Source organism: Sinohyriopsis cumingii, chromosome 2 (assembly GCF_028554795.1).
Source record: "Sinohyriopsis cumingii isolate HCF-2022 chromosome 2, ASM2855479v2, whole genome shotgun sequence".
In the NCBI taxonomy this organism is placed as follows: Eukaryota; Metazoa; Mollusca; class Bivalvia; order Unionida; family Unionidae; genus Sinohyriopsis; species Sinohyriopsis cumingii.
In genome coordinates this window covers 103,451,316-103,462,015 of record NC_142962.1, presented here as the reverse complement: position 1 = coordinate 103,462,015, position 10,700 = coordinate 103,451,316, and the positions used below count along the sequence as shown (strand labels likewise).

General features: G+C 36.5%; 1 pseudogene; it reads right to left on the bottom strand.

Annotated features, from left to right (window-relative positions):
• Positions 1–9,271: 9,271 nt before the first annotated feature.
• LOC149805514 (5S ribosomal RNA) lies at positions 9,272–9,390 on the bottom strand (annotated as a pseudogene).
• Positions 9,391–10,700: the final 1,310 nt, after the last annotated feature.

Below are 10,700 nucleotides of genomic sequence, written 5' to 3'. Positions count from 1 at the left end.
TAAACAACCATATAAATAGCTTTCACTTTTTATATCTGACAGAAACAATTGGCCATGTTAATTAGCAGAAGATATCTTGGCCTACCTAAATTTATACAACTTCGTGAGACTGACAGATCAAACGTCGAACACTTATCACAACTAGCCCGTGTCGGAAGAGTTGCCGTTGCTGATAACAATTCACTAAAACTCAAAACGAATGTTGGCTGATTCGGCCTATGGCTGGTTCTGACCAAATTACGGGCTAACTCGACCCAAATGCCAGGCTTGTTCGGACTACGTGAAGTGTAAGAAATGTACGGAACACACATATCTGATTTATTTTAGTAGGCTACTATTTCCGCAGACGCACATTAATAATGTACAAAGTTGATTTTCAGCTCTTAAACATACATCAGATAGCACATTGGATATTTCTAGCCGAAATCAGAATAAAATAGAGGTGTTATCACATTTTTTAAAAAAAATCAAAATAAATTTTCTATAATATATATTTATATTAAAAAAAATTAAGTTATTATTTTAATTTGTATATCTGAAAAACATTATGCAACGTTTCAGAAATGATGACAATACGACTGACTTTCAACACTGTAGACTGTAAGCAGGAAACATAAATTTACTCACGGTTTTGATTGATTTCTATTGCAAATCACGCTTTCCTAATACTGTATTTACCCAAAAAAAATTGCGTAAATAGTTCTCGAAGAGTAACACAATGGTAAAACATACTTTTTTTTTAATAAAAAAAATTATAGAAAGGTTATTGGTATATGCATTTCTCAGCATACAATCAATGCCTGGTATGATGGCAAGAGCACGCTGTAAGATATTTTGCCGTAAATGCTTTAGTTAGGAACCTGTCCGTAAAGTGGAAAGTTTCCTGGCACAATTCATCGAACCAGGATAAAAACTTTTTTTTCATTTCAAACTTTGAAATATTTTAAAATATTTCAATTTAAAAAAACAACAACATTAAAACCATTAAAATTGATTTCTGAATAAATATATATTATATTAAATTAATACATATATACTATAATTCATTATTCATGTAATCAAAAATTACAAAGTGATTTCATGTCGGCATTATATTTTGTGTACTAGAATGGTATCAGTTGTTAAAAAAGTTGGCAAAAATGCTTGTTGATTCGGAACATGGCCGATTCGGACAATGGATGCCTCAGACCTCAGTTGATTCGGACCGTGGCTCATTTGGCCCAAATTACAGTCTGATTCGGCCCAAATACTAGGCTGATTTGGACCATGTGAAATATTAACAGAAAAGCACAGGAACACACGCATACCTGATTTATTTTAGCAGTTATTGCTGTTTTGCAAGCATCTTAAGAGAATGTAAAAGGCTGATTTTCACCTTTTAAATTTACTTTAGATAGTTATTAGAAAGTTTCAAGCCAAAATCAGAACAAAATATATATAGGCTATCGCACAAAGATTCTGTATTCAAAATAATTTTCCACTGTTTCAATAAAGAAAATAAAAACGTAAACTTTTCATAAATAAGTCCAGTATCCACGCTATCAAACAGTAATGCGTATACATTGGCCAAAGTTATGTATTGATTTCTCGCGCAAATCGTGCTTTGCTCGCATGATGTTTTTAATTTTAAAAAAATATTTATAGGTTACTGCATTTGTATGGGAAAATATAACGAGTTTTTGGGATGGAATACACCAAAGTTATTTGCGCAATAAAACCTTCCTACGGAGGGTGAAAAAATACAAGTGTCACTGAGACCTCTGACCTGGTTAAAAAAAAAGTTGTCTTTGTGTGTGTCAAATATATTTACAGAAGTAGTCACCCATGTGTGTGTAAAAAAAAACGCGGTCAGGTCTCTGAACCCAAAATTGTATCGAGACCTATGCAATATCGCGACCGAGGATCATGTAAATTTATCGTGATAAACCCATGAGGAATCGCTTTAGCGTGTGAAAAGAAAGTTTGAAATTTGATCATATCCATGTCCCCTGAACACCAAGTCTGGTGAATGTTTCTTAGTGTGTGGGTATTAATATCATTAATGACAACCAGAAGAATGCAGTTATCTTTGATCACTTTAGGTATTTGCGTGTATCGTTGAGCAACATACATAATATCTGTGTTTTTGTGTCTGCCTCGAGAAAATATCCGAGCTTGATTTGATCGTTTGTCCAGCATCACATCATCGAATATTACTAGATTGTGAATACTACTATCAAGATCATCTATGGCGCATCATCAATATATTTGATAAAATCAATAATATAATCACCGTCCTCGTCCAACAATTTGACATTTTCATTAAAATCTTTAAGCACCTATTAGGATGTCTGATCATCTACAGATGGTGCCACTATACATAACTTATCCCACTTGATCCATCTCATTATCAGGTTAAGCAACAATTATGTCTTACCAGACCCAGATGGACCTATGATAATTGCTCTGATAGAATTTGGTAGTCCTGGATCATGCTTAACTGGCTCTTGGTTTCGTGTCGCTGAGAAATCAATGACATCCATGTTATAGAAATATAATAATTATATGAATTTATATTGTGTTCGATGCAGAGCATCCACCCTCACTATCGGATTAAAAACAATAACAATGAGGAATAGCGCGCGTGAACTTTCAGGCAAATGTGTGAAATGTGGTACAAACAAATATAAATTTACCTCTCGCTCAACAGGCGGAGATATCGCTGCTTCGCTAGGAAAATTACCATGGGCTCCATGGGCTAAACATCCTGGCGATAAGCATCTTCCTGGATATAATTATTGTGGTCCTGGAACCCGGCTTGATATTCGACTTGCCTAGAAAGATCAACCAAGACCTGGAGAGTATCCAATAAATGTGATTGATCAAGCGTGTCATGTTCATGATGTCGCGTATAAAAATAAAGATTTATAGCAACGACATATTGCTGACGTGGAGTTCATATATACTCTCAATTCGGGAGAGAAACAAATCTCCAAGAGAATTACTTGTATATTGGCTGGTAAGATCTGCATTGAAAGGTAAGTTAGTGCTAAGGGCCGGTAATTAGTCGGCCGATTATTATTATTATAATGGACCTAATTTATTATAGCCCAAAATGATATCGGAGAGAGCAGCGATTAGTGAACTTGCTGATGCAGCAGGTGTCGCACGTTCTGTTGCTGCAAATTGGTTAGCACGACAGGCAATATGGCAAGTTTACCTAGCACCACCTAAAAATATTCAGCACGCACATTTTGAAGTCGGCACTCCCAATGAAGTTCATCAAGCAGATATTTTGTTTTTACCACATGATACTATTAAAACTGGAAGACGTCAATCACGCACATATAAATACGCGTTGACCGTCGTTGACGTTTCAAGTAGATATAAAGAAGCAGAACCGTTATCAACAAAGACAGCAACTAAAGTTGCATCTGCGTTTGAACGAATTTATCAACAAAACCTTTGCAATGGCCACAGTTGCTACAGGTTGATCCTGGCAAAGAATTTATTGGTGCGGTATCATCGATGATGAAATAGCATAACGTCAAAATCAGACGAAGGCATACCGCAATTCATCACGATCAGGAAATCGTTGAGCGATTTAATCGAACACTTGCTGAGCGATTGATTATACATCAGTATGCGCAGGAAATATCCATGATTGTGTAGTTGTTGTCCACATATTTTTTGTTGCTGCCTCATCGTCTGATTTTGGTTCTCTCAAATTGTTAATTATATTTCTGCTCATGTTGAGCTCGCCACACATAATATCTCCAGTTCTTCTGATACGTCCAGTAATCTCTCTTATGAGTGTTAGAAGTGATTCCTCTGAGTTTTTAATTTTCCCGATTTTAGCAAATACTACTAAGTTATCTTCAATCGCTCCTGGAACTTTCAGAATATTATATGTCAACGGGATATTGCTCGTCTTTAATCGTCTTTGTTTATCCTGAAAAACAACGACTTCATTTTGATCCATATCTGCGAGATGCAAAAGATCAGCGAGTTCATTATTTACCTCGTTTAGAGTTGCATATTTGGATAAGTCACCTTTGGGTTTGTCTTTATTAGATATTACGTAAATATCTACATTGTCTATTCACTAAGACCTATTTAAAACGTTGGACGACGATGTCGTTAGTGGTATATTCGTGCACGACTTTATACGGAGGCAGACTACCAGCGGACTTTGACAAAGCATCGAGTACAGCAATTACTTCCGGGCCGCTTATTGGGGGATCTGTTAACGTCTGTGTTGGTAATGTTGAATATTAGATCGGTGGAGTGTTTGCAATCTGTTATTATATCGTGAAAATTATATTGGCAGGGCTAGCTCGTACGAATCAAAATAAACAACCCCAAGCGTATCAACTGCATATGCAATCCAGTGAGTACCTGGACTAGAACATACATCGAGATTAACGATACCAGTTTCAACACGGTTTGGTTTCTCCTGTAATTCATCAAGCATAAAAACACCTCTAAACGTTTTGAGTTTTGATTTCTTAGCAGTATCAAGTAAATCAAAACTGGACATGGGAAGCATATTTAGAGAAGTGTCCCGGGCAGACTTAGACTAAATCCTCTTGCGGATTGACTGTACCATGAGTGGCGGGCTCCTAACAATCTTAGACCCCGCCCTTTTTCTAGTAAGTCCTCCGTAGGAAGCTTTATTTCGGTCTGAAATTTTGGTCTGTTCACCCTTCCAGCTACTTCAGTTGCCACCACCGTTTGCCGCCGATGTACAATGCACCACGTTATTGGTTAGTTGGCATTACATACTAAGGGAGGCAACACATGAAATCCAATAGATGTCGCTAAGAAAAAGCACCGATATAGATGTTCAGGCCTCAAAGGTGTAGATAGGGTTGTCGGAACCTTGGCAAGCGAAGATGAGACCAACTGTGCGAGGCACCATCTGTGCTAGAGCGTTAGAAATTTCGTGCAGGGCAGTATCATCCCAAGGCAAGAGTAACGCATGGAAACCGTTTAGACAGCGACGAAACTGACTGGGAACTGACTATTGCTTGGGACTGATTTGATGATAATCTTACCGTGGCGTGACGCTGCTTTGCAAGCATGCGTCGGCGATTTAAATTTAAGGTCTGTAACCTATGGATAAACATGTGTTTTATTCTGACTGGGAATAATACTATAAAAGTGAGTGTTCTGAAGGATCTGATGTCATGGCTGAAAAGAAGAGGGATTTTACTTACCGTCTGCATACAGTCGAAATAAATTTATTAATTACTAGCGAGCTGCACGACAGTCCACGATATTAACAGCAATTGCTAGGGGCCCTGAGTGGCCGTGTGGTCTAAAGCGCTCTCCGTTACGGATCACTGTAATCTCACATCTGTCTGCGTGGGTTCGAGTCTCGGATTCGACCAATGTGGATATGTGAGAAAGCTTGTCAGTAGCTTCTCGATGGTCGGTGGTTATTTCCGGGTATTTCCCGGGTTCTTCCTCCACCATTAATACTGGCCGCCATGTATAGCATATCGTGTGCTGAAAAATGGCGTTAAATCCTACAACAACAACAACAACAACAGCAATTGCTTAAAAAATACAGTGAGCTGAGCGCGAGTTTGAGGCAAAAAGCGTCAAACAATTTTGAGAAAGCTTTTGATTGGGTTGCTTCAAATTGATGAATAACGCTACATTCGGTAAACAGATGGATACTATGAACAAGAAAAAAATAGTAAGAAGGTGTAAAAATGCATTCCGATTTGTTGCAGAGCATTGTGAAAAACAAGAAAAATAAAAATTAACAAAACTGATCTATGGTCGATACACAGTTAACGTTATCCAAAGGACAACGTGTGTGGTTCAAGTGAAAAAGAAAGTTCATGGAATTTTTATGGATGAGCTAGCCGGTACACCAATTAGAGAGTTATATGATTTAACATCCAAACTCAATTAATTACAAGACTAAATAGATGAAAAAAGAGTCTCTTTGGGAGTACAAATAGATTAACACTCACTGCAGCATAGTTCCTGTATTACGACAGGCTTTCTCTATGTAATATCACTTCATAATATCATACACTTTCTTGTAGAACAGAGGGGTAGCACAATCAGATAGGCGTGTATGTGTAATTTTCAATATTAACTTCCATATACCTTCGACAGACAAATCCGGTTTGACTGTATATTTAGACGAGAGTTAGTGGTTACTAGATCGCCAAGAATGTGTATCTACTAATCATAACATGCATATAGTCACCACTGAGTTCCATCTTTTTGGAGATGTGAGCTCAGTCCAGATGGCATCGGGGTTGATACATACAGGCAAGGCGAATGGTTCTGTAACTCGCAGACCCAGGTTCGAATCTCAGCACGGAACGAATTATAATCCATTAATCGTTATGATAATATACTTTTTCCAGCATATAAGCTCTGATCGAATAAATAGCTCATAATCAACCTATCATAATTCAGACTTATAGATATGATAAAAAGCAATGGCGATCTTTGATGATCTGATACTTTTGCTCATCTTATCTGTTGTCTTCTTTTCTCTCTTCCTTTATATTTAATAAACGGTCGAACTAAGCTCCGACTTGGAAAAAGAAAGAACAAAATAAGAGGGAGATTAAGGTTTTAAACACTAAATTTTCTCAAATTTATTAGTAGTTTAGCCTTAACACTGTTTCCGAACGAGGGCCGACAAGAGTGGGATGGGGGTGGGCAACCGGTGATATATCCCTGGGGCCCCGGCCGCACAACACTTTTTAATTTTATAAAAGAAAAATTATGTTTGAGTAAGAACTAGGAGAGGCCCATGTGTTTCTTACCCCAGGGCCATTGATCGCTCTTTACGGCCCTGTGCCGAACTACGTGTATATTTTCTATGATTTATTTACACATGGAAAAAATGTACATATCAACGTTTAAATTAATAACTAATTGTAAAAGTAATTGATGTTTGCTAAATTAGAGAAAGTTTCTCGCACTAGTGATAATTGTTTAGTTTTAGTAATATGCACCCCCCTCCCCACGCAGATGCAAATATTTATGAGTAACATGCCAGTCTAAAGCTACTTTCATTGCATTTTATTAAAGTCTTACCCCTAGGGAGTGAGGAGTAATGATAATTGTTTTGAAGATTATTAATTCTAATGGTTCCGTTGCAACGAGATCGTTACTTCTCAGCATCTGATCTTATTTTATAATTTTTAAAAAACGTCAATGGAAGGAATCAACTGTACATTTTAAATAAAATCGACACTTTTGGTGTTAACGGTCCCGCGCTTTTAGCCTACAGTATGCACTCCTTTCATGGATTTATGAGGATTGTAAGTGTTTGTCAGCGACTTTCTGACCTTGTGGCATGTGTACTTCCAAAGTATTTATCCCTGGTTAAGAAAGAAAACAAATATGTAACTGTGTTCTGTGAATCAGCTTTATTTCTCTGAACGTGACTCAAAATAATTTACCATCATCAATCGCATTCCCAAAAATCTAAGCAGAATTGAATTATAACAATTAAATAACAGTTTCTGAATGTTTTGTTGAAGACAAGTTCTTTCTCTCTCAGTATAAAAGATAGAATGCAAAGGTGTCTCCCGACAAAATATATGTCTTCTATCATGATCAAGTAGCATATACGATACATGATACATTCAATGAGCGTAATACAGGCGTTCATGGTGTCACTATGAAACTAATTTCAAATTATAAGGGAATCCGAAAAGGTTCAGAGGCTTTTTAAGAACTGCTCTCATTTCAAGTATCAACAGAAAACTATGATCTGGTGCTGATTTATGGAATCAGTAAGATGTATAAATTAGACTAAATTTCATGAAGAATATCTAAAATGTTGAAAGATTTAAAGAGTATCTGAAATTAAGTAAAAACCAGGAATCTATATTTGGAAATCTCCCCTTAAGCAACATAGGTCTTGGTCAGAAAATGGATGAGTGACAAATATGTGTATCTGAGGGCAGTTTCGCTTCATTTGGATTAGAACTTTTAATCAGTATACACTTTAGTTACATGAACACAACTACACACACACACGCGCGCGCGCATTGTTCGATATATTAAATTCCTTGAACATGGTGGCATAACTTATCAATGTGATGATAGAATTACCGTCATAACAGCGTGTACCTGAACAGAGCAAATTACGATTCAGCAACATCCTTAGTGTTCATCTACGTATCCAGGCTAGACAACATCAGAAAACCTATTGGACAAAAAAGAACGCTTTAAAGACACAAATATATTTGGACTGAAATAGTGTTAGGCTGAGAAAATATCTATATCACATAGGCAAGTACTAAACAGGCAGAGAAAATGAAGGAAACGCAATGCTTCAACGACTGAACAATATCGAGACTAGTTGTCACCCATTTTCTGACCAAGACCTATGTTGCTTAAGGGGAGATTTCCACGTTGAAATTGACTTAAAATGCAGATTCAGGACATTATTGTTGTTTTTGTTATTATTATTATTATTATTATTATTCCTCTTTCTCTCCTATCATTTGCTTAAAATAAGCGACACCGGCCTATAAGCTAACTTTAAAATAGGATAATATCAGATTTGTAAAGAATATCTTTTTGCAGCTTGGATAAGTTAACATTGTGGAAATACAGAAGATGGAAGCAGGGAATATCTATCCAAACTTACTGTAATCAAAACAGAATTTTACAACCAAATTTATTTTGCCAATGGCCCATATTTGAAGTATTCGCTACGGAATACCAAGTTTCCCACTGGGAGACTGAGGCCCTGCTGTAAAAGAAATCAATCAATCAATAAATTAATATAAAAAAATTCCCAAAATTCATACATTCCATATTTATCAATCAATTAGTGAATAAGAAATACCACAAATAAGTATCCTAAATGAAAGACATCGATCACATATTTTGCAACTCTTCGCTAGAGGCTACACAAGGAATATATAAGAAACTCGAAGGAAGGATTTCGACGTCAAAGGAGGCAGCTTTTTGTGGTTGCAAAAGTAGAGGAAACTGGAAAAATTGAACCGAATTTGTTAATAAGAAATATTGATCACCTATGATCGCATATGACAGTAGTAAGGATCGAAACCAAAAGCAGAGAAGTGCGAAGCAACGTTTGCGATATTCAGGTCCTATACTTGATTTTTTTTAGGATCAGAATTATTGAAGAAAGTTAAGGAAAAAGAGAAAATGAAAGTCGAGAAATTACTCTATTTATAATTTATATTGAAGAAAGTAAATTTAGATACAATAAAAGAAAGAAAGAAAAACTTTAACTGTTTTTAGTTATAAAATAAGAAAAGAAAAAAATTAGAGTCTACAGCACCCGGTATTCCCATGCGGTCACCCATCCAAGTACTAAGCGGGCCCGACGTTGTTTAACTTTGGTGATCGGACGAGAACCGGTATTTTCAACGTGGTATGGCATCATATATTAAGAGACAGGGGAGAGCTCTGCTTAAGACAATACATCGCTGCAGTTTCAATCTGTAAAGAAGCAAGGGCCTATTTGATTGCCGATGTCACTTACATGTGGGTTGCGATATTTGTGCAGTCATTTGAATAGTAGTGCAATGGCGAGTTCCGTGTCACATTTCTTCAAGGTTATCGTTTCCTGTCGTCAGTCAGCTTCATTAACGAAAAATAATGTTATACTCGCAATTATTTCTGAGAAAATAAATCATATTTCTCTCGACTTCATGCAGGTATATCTCGATGAAAGGTCGGTCAAGTTTGCATGGCAGGCTAGTAAGCACAGGGGCTCACATCGTTGCTTACAATTTAACTGACAGTCATACATTTTATACTATATGTACGACTGATAGTTTAATTGTAAGCAATGATAAGAGCCCCCTATGCCTAGTAAGCAGCTACCCTATGCCGATACCGCATGGTGTCGGCGATTTCCAACGTTTTGATAAGCAAAACAAGTATGTTCATACACCCCAATACAAATGTCCAAATATCAAAAATTGTTATTTTGGGACTATTATGAATTCATTCAAGGACATTCTGGATTACATCATTGCCATACGTCAAGATTGTTAGCACATCAGCACATTCAGAATTGGACTTCATTCAGAAAACCACTGGCATTCATTTGGAATACTACCCTTTTGGACTTGTCATATAACTTTTATGGACTATTTGTGATTTCATTAATAATGCTGAAAAGTATTTAAATTTTCACTTTGTATTCTAGGAAAATAAATTAAATCGGTTGATTTAGACTGGCTAAGTTCGCATTAAGGTGTTTTTGTTTATATGAGCCAAGATCACATTATGTCTTTTATTGGTTTAGATGGGCTAAGTTCACATTATGGTATATTGGTTTAGATGGGCTAAGTTCACATTAAGGTGTTTGGCTAAGTTTCCATTAAGATGTTTTGATTTAGACTGTCTTAGTTTGCATTAAAGTGTATTGGCTTATATTGGCAAATTTCACAATGGAATTTGATTTAGATGGGCTAAGTTCACATTATGGTGTTCTGGCAAAAGACTGCTTAGTTTTGTTAGGCAATGAGAGTAGTCTTGCTCAATGGTACAATAGGGCAACCAGCTTGATAGAAATCTATCATGTTAACCATGGGACTGATGTACATTTTAGCAGTGTAATTTACAGTCTGTTTAAACCATTCCGAACCAACCAACCCAACCCCCCCATCTCTCTCTCTCCTCTCTCTCTCCGTTTGTCTGTCTATCTCGGTATATATATATATATATATATATATATATATATATAT